This window comes from Diabrotica undecimpunctata, chromosome 3, assembly GCF_040954645.1.
Source record: "Diabrotica undecimpunctata isolate CICGRU chromosome 3, icDiaUnde3, whole genome shotgun sequence".
Classification (NCBI taxonomy): Eukaryota; Metazoa; Arthropoda; class Insecta; order Coleoptera; family Chrysomelidae; genus Diabrotica; species Diabrotica undecimpunctata.
In genome coordinates, this window is record NC_092805.1 from 124,637,062 (window position 1) to 124,653,697 (window position 16,636).

Sequence of the window (16,636 nt, forward strand, 5' to 3'; positions counted from 1 at the left end):
AGACAATTAATTCATAGAATACCCGAGGTAATTAATTGGATTACATTAAAATAAATGCTTAAAATGTTCTCCACCTTGTTGTTCGCAATAACACAGTCTTCTGTAAAACTGGTCCCGAACTTTGTTTAAAGTTTGAGGTGAAATATTCCGTATTTCTGTAGTTATCCTTTCTTTGAGGTCTTCAATGCTAGTTGGTTGTGTTGCATATACTTTGTTCTTGAGATAACCCCACAGAAAAAAATCCAAAGGCGTAAGATCTGGCGACCTAGCTGGCCACTCAATAGTACCCCTTCGTCCAATCCATCTATTGAAGAAGATTTCATTCAAGTAATTTCTTACCATTAAAGCATAATGGGGTGTTGCACCGTCCTGCTGGAACCAGACAGTTTCATGCGGTCGGATCGGATCTACTGGATTGGGATATAAGTTAGCCAACTGAGGAAGAACATCGTCTCTTAGCATACTTAAATATTTTTCCGCCGTCAAATTACCATCTACAAATATAGGACCAATAATATGATCTCCTATAATACCTGCCCAAACATTCAACTTTTGGGGATACTGAGTGTGTGTCTCACGCATCCAATAAGGATTCTCCGCTGATCAATATCTACAGTTTTGTTGATTTACCTCTCCGTTCAATGTAAATGTTGATTCATCAGAAAAAAGAATTGTGCTAAGAGCTATTTCATTTGTGTTAATTTTATCCATCATTCTTTCGCAGAAATCCATTCTACGATCTGGATCGTCTTCTGTTAGCTCCTGCACAAAAGTCAATTTATATGGATAAAGTTTTTCTTCGTGGAGACACCTTAGGACCGTTGTATGACTCACAATATTTTGACGTGCAATTTGACGTGAACTTGACGTTGGATTCTCTGCGACACTTAACAAAATATCCACTTTCACCTCATCTTCAATGAAGTTCGGTTTTCTTTTTAATGGTTTGACATGTCCAAGTTTTCTGAATTGTGCATAAAGTTTAGACACAGTACCTTGTGCAATATTAGGCAACTGAGGATACCTCTGATTAAATAAGTTTGCTACTTCAACTTGACTTCTACAATTCTCCCCGTAACCGATCATCATTAAAATCTCAATTCGGTGGGTCTCAGTTAAATATTTCATTTTTATTTCTGCAAGAAATTAGCTTTTAATTAGGAATATATTATTTTAATTTAAAATGTCAACACACCAACAACTGACTGATAACAATCCGCATTATTTACCGATTTAGTTTAATTAGCAGACTATCTAGACAGTTTTTAGCTATGCATGACAAAAAATGTTAACATGGTTACTAAACAGAAATTTTCCCCAAAATACTAGCACTTAGAGTAGAAGTGTATTTTCTGTATTTAGCTAATTTAGAATAATATCATAACACGTGATAAATTATTAATTTCAAAATTTCACCTCGTATTATTCATTATAGACCCTACATGATATAGTTCGTTGAAATCAGGTTGTTCAGAGTCTTTTAAAAACATAAAAATATACAGGGTGTTTCATTAAAAATAAGGATTATGAACTATGCCAGACTTAGATGGATCACCCTGTACATTTAAATTTATGTTTAAAAAGCGCACATTTAAATTTAAAAGTTAACGTGTCCCAGAGTTTTTTATTATTTTCTATAGTAAGGACACAAACAATTTTATTCCATAAGTGGTTTATTCCACACTGTATAACACCTGTTATTTAAGGGGGTAGGCGCAAAATTTCGGGCCAATACTTTTTAAATGCATTCATTTTTTTCGAATCCTGAGAAAACTAATAAGTATTTTTTTAAAATTTAAACGCAGAATAAAAGAATACATTATTACTGAGGGCCGAAAGTCCCTGAAAACTTCTATAATGTTTATTTTAATAAGTTACAGGGGTGAAAAAAAAAAGAGAAAATTTAGTGTGATCTTGATTTTCAAATATCATTCAAAAAAACTTTTTGTTTATTCTAAGGGACTTTCGGCCCTCGGTAATAATGTAATCTTTCATTCTTTGTTTAAATTTTTCAAAAATATTTGTTAGTTTTCTCAGGATTCGAAAAAAATTAATGCATTTAAAAAGCATTGGCCCGAAATTTTGCGCCTACGCTCTTAAGTGAAAAAAACTGCTTCACATCGACCAAGAACAATGGATCTAAACAAGGTTAAATGCAAGTCAATAACTTTGGTTTATTCTCTTTTTATAAATAAAAATAAGGAGCCCTTCTTTCGTGGTTGTCTTCTTAACGTTTTTGATGAAAACAAAAACTTTGTTTTAACTATCGCCAGTAAGATTCAATCTACGATCGCAGTTACTGTTGTAGAAGATGAGAGAGGGGACATCAAAAACAAAAATTAGTGAAGAAAAACGAATATAAATAAAAAATCCTATACTTTCATTTCCACTGTACGAAAGTTACTATTCACGAAAGCGCACTTCAAAGAAGTACTTACCATCTCACACAACTTTAAAAAAAAATGTGCGAATTGTTCAAACAGTCCACACCTGCGCCCACATCTATCAAAATTTATTAACAGGAATGTAAAACGCTTAACCTCGAATTTAAAAAGCCAAAACTTGATACATGTTTTATCTGCGATAATTTTATTATGCAATTAAAAATTTGTACAGATGACCAGAAAAATAAACTCTCTACAGATCACAAATCCCACTAAATGGAAGCTGATCAAGCGTATAATTAAAAAAGGAAAGATAAAGAAACTGCCAAACCTGTTCCACATTTAAGGACATACACTTTCGACCTACAACAGTGCTTACCAACACCAGATTTAAAATCATCTATTGCCAACACCAGATTTAAAATCATCTGTTGCATTTTATAAGATACAGCTGTGGACGTTTAATTTGACAGTTCATGATAACAGTACAGGGAAAGCTGTTTGTTACATGTGGTATAAATCTATTACAGGTAGAGCGGCAAATCAGGTAGCATCTTGTCTGTACAAACATCAGCAAACAATCGTACTGCTTGAGACAGCACATATAATTTATTATTCACACACATGTGGGGGATAAAACCCTAACTCTTATGTACCTGCCATCTTTACGTGGGCCATGCATAGGTCCTCATCTAATATTAAGCTAATAGATCATACGTTTATGGTACCAGGTAACACTCACTTGGAAGTAGATACTGATCTTAGTATAATTGAGAAAAAAAAAAGAAAACTGACATTAAATATTTCACCCTCATAACTGAATGTAAATTGTACGTTCAAGCAGCTCTAAATTCACTGTTATGGAAATGTCACAAACGGACTTTAATTTCCCATCTTTACTTAAAGATTGCATGGTACTAAGAAATAAAGACACTGATGGTTGTCAATTCCGATGGCGGACAAAAGATGGCTTCGATATATAAAAGACATGCCAATCGTTCAATTCAAACACAGCCCTAATATAGAAGACCCATTTAAGACTATTGATTTTAACAGAAGAGGGGGTCAACTACCTTAGGAAGTTCCAATTATAACTAATCAACCAGTCCCTATTTTTAGAGAGAAAAAGGCAGACATTATCGTGCTACTGCCTCTAATTTCCACCTTATTTTACAGTTTTTATCAAGGCTTGCATACGAATGCTACAATTCAAAATACTCACCCCGATCTTGTAAATGATGATAAAGAAATTAATTTTATTCAAACTTTATGCTTTCGTTCTTTTAAAATTGTGTTTTTTAATGTTTATTTCGTAATTATGAACTAACATAATATTGTTTTTTTTTTTATTTTAAAATTTGCACTTAATTTGTACCTTATAAGATAAATCAATAAAGAAAGATGTAAGTAACTAACTGGACAAGTCAATCAAAATCCAAAATTTTTAACATTTACGTTGTTTTTCATTTGTATTGTAATACATATGTATCCTATATACATAATTTTAATTATTAAAAGCTACATTTACGTTTGCATTACATATGCGTTTAATTTTAAAATAGTTTTTATAACTACCTGAAAAAACTCAAATTTGTACTTGTCTGCTTTTGTTTGCCGACCACACATTATAGTGAACTAAGTCCTAATGCAGATAAAGATTACTAACTATGGAAAGCAACTTGGAGTGCCTCCAATCAAGAACGCACATAATCAATTCGTCCGACATTATACCGATAAAGCTGAATTATTTGTTCAATATCTTGCTAGTGTTGAATATCTTGCTAATAACCTAGAAATGGACATGGAGATAATGACTTCCATTGTAGTAGTTCTTTAATCCCTAAGTATTAAATTGCAAAAGACTTATAAGATACCATTAACAATTACGATTTTGTATATGTTTATTATAACATCCATTCATCCCACGTGAACTTGAACTCACAATTTCAATAACAATAACTTGGCCGTTGGTTGCTTTTTATTTTTTAGTAGTGAAAACTACCCCTATTATAATAATATCATATAATTGTAAATTCAAGCAATTTGTAATTTTTTAATTATACAGTGAATAAATTTAGATTTCTTTACTGTTTTAATTTTTTACCACATAATGTATACCCTTATAAAAACCACCCCTTTCGAAGAAATTTGAATGATTGTAGTATTTTTTTTTCATTGAAATTATAAATACAATAAATGTTTTAATTAAAATGTTATGAATTTATTTTATTTCAACTTAAAAACAACCCTTATTGATTTGTAAGGATGAGTAACCCTTATGGGGGTATAATGTAGGTATGTGCCTTAATAGCACATTAGGTGTATATATCTTACAATGCTCCCGTATATGGTTATCGTATAAGGCTTGTAAAAATAAGCACTTTAAATCGGTCAAACTTACAACAGATCATATAAAGAATTTATAAATAAAGTAAATTGTAAAGTGGTAATGATAAATATCATTTGGGATGCTAATTAGGACATAATTTAAACGATTTTTTTATCAAAAAAAGAGACCAACTTTATTTTGAGCGTAACTAGCTTAGTTTTAATGCTATAAACTAAAAAATGATGTTACAATAAGTTTTGATCGGTTTTCCCCAAAACGTGCTTTATTTTTTGTTTATTTCATGTTGAAATATTTTATTTGCAATTTTGACAAATAAGAACCTAGTTTTCACGAGCTACAACTATGTTTTTACTGGGTCTACAAACTTTTTTTGTGTTTTTAATAATCTACATTTTTGCTAAGAATATTTTTTTCGATAAGTACTTACTTTTTGAGTTGTTTGTGAACAAGCATCTGAAAACGTGATTTTTCTTGTAACATTTTAACTCGCAAATAACCCAAAAAGTATTGACTTTTGACTAAAAACTCTGTGAAACAAAAGATGCTTAGAATTAGTCAATTGTACATTTCCGGACTTATTTTAAACGAATGCTTTTTTGCCTTCGAGAAAGGATAACTTTCACGTAGTTCCGTGATTAAATACAAAAATATTACAGCGTTACATACATAAGCGGTCTATTCGTAACCTACGTTTGATTCGTTGATATTTAAAATGCGTGCTTTCTAAAGCCAATCAATTACGCGAATTTTGACGTAAAACTTCATTCTGTTTTCTGAAGTCTAAAAGAGTGAAGTGGTCGTTGTCGTGTCGTACGGCCGTAGCGTCTACCTGGTTTTCAGGTGTTTCTGGATGATCTACGACTGCCGCTCTTGAAGGGGATCTCAGGTTTCGAGAGTCCATCTTCGTTTCAAGGAGTTAAATTGAGATACCGGCCTCTACGGGCAAGAAGTTTCGCCGAGCCTTTGTGGTAGGTGAGGGGCCACCGGCAATCAGAATTCTCTAACAGTTCGAGCTTTCTTACAGACAATATTTTTTACAATGACTTAATTTGTGTTAGAATTCTGATGCGTAGTGTATACCTCAAATTCCACAGAGATGTCGGCCTTCTCACTTCGTGTAGCCGCGTTCCCTCTCCTCGAGAGAGGCACAAGAATGCCGGCAATGTCGACTCTTCCTGTTGCCAGTCGCTTCGTATTGCTACCTTTCGCTAACAGTACTTCTTATAGTTACTATTTGCATAAGGTTTTTGGAGACGAAGTGTTATTGCAACTCAACCTGATCGAAAAAGCAATTACAAGTCCCCGTCGAGGCTTTCATTCACTCTTTACCGTGACAGGCCCAAATAACGCTGTGGTCAGTTCGACACAATGTGAAATAGTTCTAAGACCAATGTCTTTCTATCTCAGAAAGTCGTGTTCTACTGCCAGGAAGCGTTTTGTAGTCGACACGCCAGGTCTTGCATACTTGATGATTTAACTTCTAAATTGGATAACTATTCTTGGATAATTATTCTTGAATTTCGACGTCTTCGACGATAGCAGGATATTGGTTAAATAATAAAATTGAATAATAAAACTCAAAGGTAGCGTAGTAGCACACCGAGCCAACAAGCTCTAACGGGGATAGTAGTGTAAGACGACTGGATCCCGATCGCAAAATGTGCTGCTCTTTTATACACATCGTGTTTGAGCATTTGCAGCACATTTCCGCCGAGAGGCCAATGACGGCGCAGTTAATAACATGCGCTGTGGTTGGCCGGCCAAAGTAACAATCTTTGTCGTGATTGGTTACCTTGGCTACAGTCGTTCAGGTCAGTATTTGACATTATTTCACAACGCTATGCAATATTTTGTATTTTGGAAATGCCAAGATATACGGAAAAAGGACAAGTACTGATACTCAAATTACTTAACTATTTTCAATTAGAAAAGGAAGCTGGTCAAACTTCGACTAGACAAAATCAACTACATTATCTAATCGAATCAAATCGAATCGATTATCGAATTGAATGAATTATCTAATCGAATCGATTATCAAATCGAATCGAATCAAATATTGAATCAAATCGAAACGAATCGATTATCTAATCTAGTCGATTATCGAATCAAATTGAATCTATTATCGACTTGAATTAATTATCAAATCGAATAGAATCGATTTTATTGAATCGAATCGATTTTCCAATTGAATCGATTTTCCAATTGAATCGATTATTGAATCAAATCGATTACCAAATCAAATCTAATTGATTATTATCGAATGAAATCAAATCGAATTTATTATTGAATCGAATATTGAATAAAATTGAACCGAACAGATTATCGAATCGAATATCGAATGAAATCGACTCGAATAGATTATCGAATCGAATATCGAATCGAAGCAGTTATCGAATCAAATCAATTATTGAATCGAATCAAAATACAATAAACTAGAATAAAATTATTTAAAATAAAATAAAATAAAATATAATCGAATCGAATTGATTATTGAATTGAATCGGAATCAAATCGAATCGATTATTGAATTTAATCAAATCGATTATCGGATCGAATTGACTATCGAATCTATTATCAAATCGAATCGATTATTCAATGGAATCGAATCGATTATTCGATAAAATCGATATAAATCGATAAAATAAAATAAAATAAATTAAATTAAAAACATTGCGCCTTGCTTAGACGATAAGAAAGCTATGCTTCCTCTCCTCGGTCACTCTCGGAGTGCCACATCTTGTTTTTTTTTTGTTTCAGACATAATCATAAGTTGATATGTCTTGAAATAATTATATTAGTTACCCAATAAAAATTTTTTAAAACAATCTTTTTTTTTTGTGTTTACAAAAAAGACGGCAAATTATTTAATTATATAACAACTAAAATACGAATTAGGTATGCTTTTATTATATACGATTATAAAAAAGCAATAAATGGATCGTTTTGTTCTTATTTTTAAATGTTATACAACAACAAAAACAGTTAAACATTATTGTTTACTATTAAATCCACCTTGCAATAAAAGTACTAGTTTAACGCCATAAGCTTTTCACCTGTGGCTTAGTACGATCCTGGCATTTGTCTATGGTATCTAATTTCCAATGTTAGTTCGGTAATCCTAGCATACTAAAATCGGCAACATTGTAGATAAAATTTGGGGACACGAAATTGTCGAGTGGCATGTGGCATACCATACCAGTTATTGTTAGACTTTCATTGTAGTCGGGTATGTACATATATGTCTAAAATGTCTAAAAATAACAAGACATATTTACCTTTGTTTACACGAACTTAGTATTAGCAGAAACAGAAGACCAACTAAATATATTGATGAACATATTATCAGAAGAAAATCACAGGCTGGGCTTGGACATTAACTTTTCCAAAACCAAAATTCTGGTATTCCACAAAAACCCCCATGAACAAGTTAGAACTAACATACAAATAAATGGTATCACTCTTCAGAGTTCCCAAAGCTTCATATACCTGGGCAGAGAACTAAATAGTTAACTAGACCACTCAAAAGAAATTAGAAGACGCATTGAAATAGCAAGATCTGGTTTCATGAATATGCGTAAAATGCTCTGTAACCCCAAGCTATCAGTCTCAATAAGATTGAGAACACTAAAGTGTGTGGTCTCTATTACTATATAAGTGTGAGACCTGGACATTAAAACAGTATGACGTCAACAAATTAAATTCATTTAAAATGTGGATGTACCGCCGAATGCTAAGAATAAGCTGGACCAGCAGAACTACGAATGAAGAAGTACTGAGAGCCATGAACACACGCCCTCATCTAGTCAATACTATCAAAATTAGAAAGACGTCATATCTAGGACACATAATGCGCCATAGAGAATTTGAGCAGCTCCAAGTAATATTAGAAGGCAAGATTGAAGGTAAAAGGCGCATTGGACAAAAGAAAAAATCTTGGCTACGAAACATCAGAGATTGGACCCACACAAAAGGAAATGAATTAATTCATCAAGCCCAGAATAGAGATAAATTTGCCATATTGATCGCCAACCTCAACAGAGAATCTCTTAGGAGGAGGAGGACACGAACTTAAGCATCTAGCTGAAAAATTTAGCGAAATAAGTGATTTTGAATTTGCTTATTCAAATGCCGATTATAGACTGATATTTCCGATAACAGTGAATATACTCTTCAGATTATGAACCACAAACAAAATGGCAGAAAGTGGAAACACTTATGGTAAGTTTGTAGTTAGTTACGTATACATTTCAAATGTTATATCTAATTTTGAAATATTTTAGGATGATAATGTTACAAGTCCACCTAGAATTCGAGATGAACAGTTGAATTTGCTATGGGTATGCCTATGCTAATAGGCTATGGGTAATGACATTATGAAAAGTCGTCTAGGTGAACTGCGTGTATCAAAAATAAACAAACCCTACTAAGAACTATTAAAATAAAAAAAATGTCAAAAAAATTATATGAATTAACATATATATATATATATATATATATATATATATATATATATATATATATATATATATATATATATATATATATATATATATATATAGAGCATTTTATTAAAGAACATGAAAAAAAAAGTGGCCAGGCTGTTACAACTTATACCGATAAATAGGCCTAGGAGATAAATTGTTAATGACGCAATGACAGAAGGCTCTGAGAAGAACCCTACCTAGTCTAATTGTTTATCTTTTGAGAGAAAAATATTTAAATAAAAAACAATGGAGTAATCGACAAAAGTGTAATTCGGCTTATCATGGCGTGATTAATTTTGTAAATAGTATTAATTAAACTTTTACGTTTAATACCGGAAATACACTTTTAAATAAATTAACAGACAATTCGACCATAAAATAAATGTAATAATTACAGAAAGGCGGCAGGGAAAGAAGAGTATTTTTACTAAATAAATATTTGAAATATAAATTAGGTTACAAGATTTAATGAAACCTAAAATGTAAATTTTTCCTTTTGAAATTATTTAATAACTTTTCCATTTAGAAGTTACAAAGCCAAGATTATAATTTATTAAAACGTTTCTGCCATCGCAGCAGCTGTTTTAAAAATCACAATGTTCATGAAAATATATCGTTAGCGTGGAATATTTATTTCCTTTAAAATCATACCGAAACAAATGCAATTTTTACCATCCTATTGTTAACATTGATTTATGTGTTTATTCTGCATGTGTATTTTGGATGGTATATTTCAAGCGAAAATAGAAATAAAAAATAACACAGCAGTTATTTAACTTCATTTCCACTCGGCAATACACCCACGCGTTTTCATCGGATTTTCAAACCTAATTTATTGGTGGGGTAAATGGAAAGCGCGAAATTTTGAGGAAATTAGAAGTTATGCACACAACGATGTATACTTGTAAACCAGATATCGAATTTTTAGTCACGATGATAAAAAAATGGTTGTGAACAGTAAAAACTGAATTGCCATTAGTATTTAAAAAGGGTCTGAAACTGATATTTTTGCTGTAATTTTAAGTTAAATGAAGGGTACAGAAATAAAAGAGGCTCATCGACATTTTTTGAGTTTTACACCTTATTATGCTAAGTTGTTTCAAATTTTATGCCGAATCATCCAGTGCTTTTAAAAGTTGATAAACGGGGCTCATTCCGCTTATATTTCATAAAATTATAATCCCGTACAGGAATAAAAGGTGCTGACGATACAAACTAGAAAATAGGCGGCACATTGCAGGCTAAAAAGCGATAGAAGGGGCTGTATATGTGTGTTTAGCGAAAGAACGCGCCCATTACCTGACCTTTTGAGAAATTCGCCATACTTTCAGTAACAACTAGCTGTCTACAAGTATAGGGTGCTGGCTATGATAAAGTCTCAGTCGATAGAGGTTACCGTATATAAGAAAGCTTTTATATCGATTCATGGTATAACTAAGAAGAAAATTGAATATTTAGTCAGTAGTCTGAAGAAAGCAGGGATCGCCCCAAGTGATAAAAGGGGAAAACATAGAAACCACCACAGACTTGACGACGAAATTAAAAGTAAAGTACGCGGACACATTAACTCATTCATGGGACGGACCAGCCATTATAGTCTTCACGACTCAACCAAGCTGTATCTACCAGAAGAATTAAACGTAAAAAATGTACAGGATGTTTCTAGAGGACAACAAAGACGTGACAGTATTTTATGAAACATACCGGAGTATATTCTGCACAGATTTTAATATAAGTTTTGGTTATCCACGCACAGCTACTTGTAGTATATGTGATGAATATCAAATTAAAGTTAAAGCATTAGACGTTGAAAAATAAGGTACAAATCATCCGAATCGCTCAGTATCCCTTGATCGTGAGATTCACAAATTACATGTAGAAAACAAAATACATAAACTAAAAGCAGGCACTTTTTATGACAAAATCGACAGTTTCGAATTAACAGTAGAAATAACGCAAATTTTTCAGAATCTATCTGCATAGATTACGGAAAAAATCTTCCAGTACCTAATATTCAAACTAATGATGCCTATTATAAAAGGCAACTTTCTGAATACGTATTTAATATTCACGTAATGGCTAAATCACAAAATATCTTCTACATGTATCCAGAAATAGAGAGGAAGAAAGGTAGTGATGACGTTTGTTCTCTTGTTTACCATTTCGTGTACAATATTATGCGACGAAATACAAAACACCTAAGTATCTTTTGTGACTCTTGCAGTGTAGTTCATGTAGAAAAAAACATTGGAATCTGTAATGATAAGATTTCCAGTAAGAGGGCACTTATACTTAGAGTGCGATAAAAATATGGGACTTATCAAATCTGCAACTAGGACAGAGGTTCCTGACGATTGGATTAAGGTAGTTAAGGATGCTCGTCAAACACCGACGCCATTTGAGGTAATTAATGTTGACCATTCATTTTTTCAAAGTTGGACATCTTATCTTAACATGATATATGCCAAGAAATTAACATTTCCATCACGACCGATAAAGGAACTAAAAATTACTAATTCAATCACTAACTCTACTTTAGTTCAACATACAATGGAGGGTGGGAACAGGCTTGTATCGCTGGAAGAAACAAAAGATGCATAAAGAATATACTTGGTACTGAATTCATACTACCAGGATCTGCCGAATGAAGATGTCTTGCCAATTTATGCAGAAAAATATAAGGACCTGCAAGATTTAAAGAAGTTCTGTTCATCGAATCTGTAACTTTGTAACATTAAACATCTATTGCTATGTCAATAAACAGTAAAAACCTTATTTGCATTAATTTCCCTACAGATAAACCCAACTTTTATTTAATCGTTAAGGAGACTATGCGTTTAGATAAAGTACAAAATGGGGCACATTGCAAGAATGAGCTCCTTGTTTCTTTTGCAGATATCTGACATGGTGCGTGAATGTTAACATATCGTCTATAACAAGTACATAATTAAACAAACAAAAGTAAATTTATATTATACAGACATTCAGTAATAAGGGGATATTATTTTATAGTTGTTTATGTGTGTTTTAAAGAGGCAATATATAAAATATCCCTTAAGTATTAATTTACTTAAAACGAACAAAATGTCGATGAGCCCCTTTTATTCCTGTAACCTTCAAATATTATTACTCTAGTCGTCAGCGACGAAAATGCCACTGACGCTATAAAAATCATACAAATAAGCTGAATTTTGCCGAGAATATTAATTTAGGGACCCCAAAAAAGATGCAACAAAGCTTACCACATTTACCTCACGGGCTTCCCTCTAAAACCCCCCTTGCAGGGGGGTGCAAGCGTATATCGGTACATCGTAGAAAAAAATGTAGCTGAGATAATTTTAAACAAAAATATTTATAAGCATTTTTTTGACACTCTTATAAAAAAATATCAATATTTTAGCGTCAAGTTCATAAAAACTTTATTTAAAAATTTGTTTTCGCGCCCGTAACTGACATTCAAAATTGCCGGTTACCTCAAGCGTTGTTTTTGAGAGAACGGTTCATTCTACACAAAAAGTGCGAATTATCATTTGTTTTTTCAAAATTAACTCAATACATATATTTCTACTTAGAAATTTTTTTGAAGCGAAGCTTTTATACTGGCGGTGTTTTTCCCTTTTTTTCCTCTTTTCCTTTTTTCTGTTTAGCCCCCCTCCCCTTCCTGTGAGATATTTTAGAGGGATCATCTTTTTTAGGGTCCCAAAATTAACATTCTCAGCAAAATTCAGATTGTTCCTATGATTTTTAAAGGTTCAGTTTCAATTTCATCTCTGATGACTGGACTATTAATATAAAATTTTTCATTCGGTATCAAACATGAAAATTTATATTTTTGAATACATACATATTTGCTTATTTTTCATAACTGTTTTTAAAAATTCATTCATTTAATAATTCAAATTAATTGTGAAGTAAAAACCGGCACTTTGCAGTAAAAATAATACGATTTAATTTGAAGGTTTTTGATGTTGGGATGTAGGCGGTTGCCATGAAATGAGAAAGTAAATAAATGTTTAGCCAGATGTGAACGTTCATGTTGAAATTTGTCCAAAAGCAAACAGGGTTTTTGTTAGAGTTAAGTAGTAAGTTTCATGTAGGAGTGGAATTGTTTCAGTGCAGGTTGTTGATGTTTAACGTTACTCTGAAATGGTCTTTGAAAGTATAATACTATTTTAATAATGAAGGAAACAATATTGTGATTAAAAATGATTGAATAAATGATAAGATTTTTAATAAATTTTTTAAGATTAAGTGAAAAACAAATTAATTGTTTTTCTTCGTTTTTTCTGCTTCTCACATCAGGTGATGCAAGGCTTGTCTCTGGCATTTGGTTCTGAGGACTTTTAACTAATCCTTTTAATTAAACTACAGTAAGATGTTATATGCCCTTGATAAAATAAAAGAAAACTTTAATATATGGAGTCTAAAGATAGTTTATTAATAATTTTTCTATAGTAAGTGGATTTCTTAATGATCTTCTTTTGGGTGTCGGTGAATATAATTATTTTACCGTCCTAAAGCCTTCCCTATTGATTTCATCGGTGCAGTTACTTCAGCCTATACAGCTGTCCCGTATTTTAACACATTGATCGCCATGGGGTCCCCGGTGACCGGCACATGTAGATTTTGATTGGGCCGTGAGGGTCACCGGTGACCGTCAAAACATACATAATTTTGAAACGGCTTGTAGTGCTACCAGACATACTTTCTTCTGCGTATTGTACTATTTAAAGTGGCCGGCATGGCCTCTCTTTAGATCCCTGTAAGTTGACTTGCAAATATATTTGGAAAATATTATAGTACAGTTACGTAAAATGAAACAGAAATAGAAACATTTATTTTATTATTTCGTAAACGATATAATATTGCAAGGAATAATTCTAAACTACTACAAACATAATTATATAACCTTATTAAAACAATTAAATTATCAGCGATGGTTTTTATTGAAACGCGGCAAGCAGAGGATATAGAGATTTTGCTCTTATCGAGAAACGATCAAAACGTTCCAAGCATCTGTAAGGCCTTACAGACTATTAGATATGGAAAAATGTTCTTTTTTTAATTTAGATAATATATCATCACAGCGTATAGATGGAATTACTCAAGCTTTGTGATTACGTGTGAAGAAAGAAGAACCAGGTGTCGTGTATTGAAGAAAGGTGTGACTGTCCAAAAGTTAATGTCGACAGAGCTCTTTGCGTTTCCTGTATTTAGCAAATGAACAAAAGTAAGAAAAGAGACCTTCGCGCAATGATAGATTTTATTAACCAGGAAAATAGAGCATTTTTAAATTTTTATTTATATATTTTATATACTATTTCAGTGGACTTAGATAATTTCCCTTTTGCTTTCATTTATTGTAAATTAATAAGTCTCTTGAGTATATTAACATCAAAAATTTTATACACATTAGTTCCGTACTTATTAAAAAAGAACAATTTCCATAAACAATTATATACTTGTTTTATTTTTTTGGGGTTTTAAGTTTCCTTTCATTTTTTGTAGCTTTTTTATTTAAGTAACTTTTTTATGTAGAATTAAATGTTAGTTCATGTTTTTAAAGTTATACTTCTTTAGGTACAATTGGGAACCATGTTAAGAATGAATTTTTATAAAAATGACAGTATGAAGTACCTAGGTGCTCACCGACAGTATTAAGTTAGTTGCTAAATCTTTGAAGTTACGTATGTATCAGTGCAAATAAAGTTTGAAAAGAATATATTTTATAATTTTCCTGTCTTTTAATTTGTTTTCGTCAGAAATACGATAATAAATATTAAAATATGATGAAAAGACGATTAAAAGTCAATCTTAATATTATTTGTAGACATAATCTGTCAAAATAATTCATTTTAGTAGATATGAATTTTACGGCCATAGCACACTGGCTTACACCAGTTGTCGCTCGAAAACAAGAGTCGAGCTGTGTCGACCGGAGTCAAGCATTGGATGCCTGACCGCTTAGGAACATGGCATGTTATTGCCTTGCTTACTTTTTTTTATTTTCGGAATTATTTAAGAACATTTTAAGGAAACTAGTAAGTATTAATAGTTATTTAACCAACAAGTGTATTAATAAGGGCGATTAACAATTGAGATATTTTAACGCGTGAGCGAAGCGAGCGCGTTAATGTTCGAGATTGTTAATCGCCATTTTAATTCACAAGTTCGTTACAAAACTTTTCCGTCGACCGTACTTTTCAGAAATAAAGATATCTTAGTTTAAATATTTATTTACTTAACGATAAACAAATTTTTTTTTTAGCTTTCATTGACTTTATTCAAAGTTTCCTTAGTGGTAGTTGTATTATAGTAAACATTAATATTCGAAATGGTACAATTACTGAAATTAAAGGAAGATATTTGATAAATGATTATCTGCTGTATAGCATTTTGACAAATTTATATTTAAGTCTTCTTGGACCTCTGTAAATTCTGTGATAGAAGAAGTTAAATTTTGGTGGAGTTAAATTAAACTCTTCGTCAATATCCATCCTTTGATTTTTCAAATACACAGAATTTTAAACAATAAAGTAAATAATGGCATACAATGACAGATAGTACTAACAGCGGCTACTTCATTTTAAAATAATTTTTTAGTGGAAATATAAATAGGTATATGTTTGGTTGCCTACACCACAGGTCACTGCCAATCACAGAACGTTTAATTAATTTATGCAAGCAATGTATGTTGTGTTGCCTATAATGAAATCGTTCATTAATAGAAAATCATTCATTAATAGGGGTCATTAATCAATGATTTTGAGGGTGTTAAAATTGATCATAAATGGACGGTCGACGAAAAAATTAGTTAAATATGCAAATTAAACACAAATAAACTGTTTAAAATATATTTATTTCGTTGAAATCATAATAGAAGTATAACTTCTTACCTGCATACAAAGTACACACATATTCTTTTTTTTTTATATAATAATAAACTCGCACTGCACTTTTACAACAAATAGTAAACAAATTCGTACTTACGCCTTGACTTTGCCATTAAGTTCACAGCATACCTAGGTACCTGCTTGTTTTGTGAAAAAATAAACACAGACATGCGTATCATTAACAAAATACGTTTATTTCGAAAACGGTGTAATTTTTTGATATGAAACATGAATACCTTTTTTGTGTAGAATTGAATGTTATATTATGTTTTTTCCTGAATGTTTATACATATTATTATTATGTGGACATTATGGGCACATCAATGAACCAATGTTATAGTAGGTTACTACTATAAATGTTATTTATTAAGCATACTAAATAATAGCAAGATACTAAATTTCACTTAAATCGGTTAAATATTTTTCAATATATCCCTAAAAATAATAAAAAAATATTGATGAATCACCCTGTATAACGAAAACTAGCAATATTTTGCCGAAGCAATTTAAGCTCAAACGCTTTAT

At 31.8% G+C, this 16,636-nt stretch overlaps 1 protein-coding gene across 3 annotated transcripts in view; it reads right to left on the minus strand.

Annotated features, from left to right (window-relative positions):
• The window catches only part of LOC140437361 (regulator of G-protein signaling 11), a 367,203-nt gene that overhangs the window by 285,525 nt on the left and 65,042 nt on the right, over positions 1-16,636 (minus strand). The gene's annotated exons all lie outside the window — the stretch shown is intronic.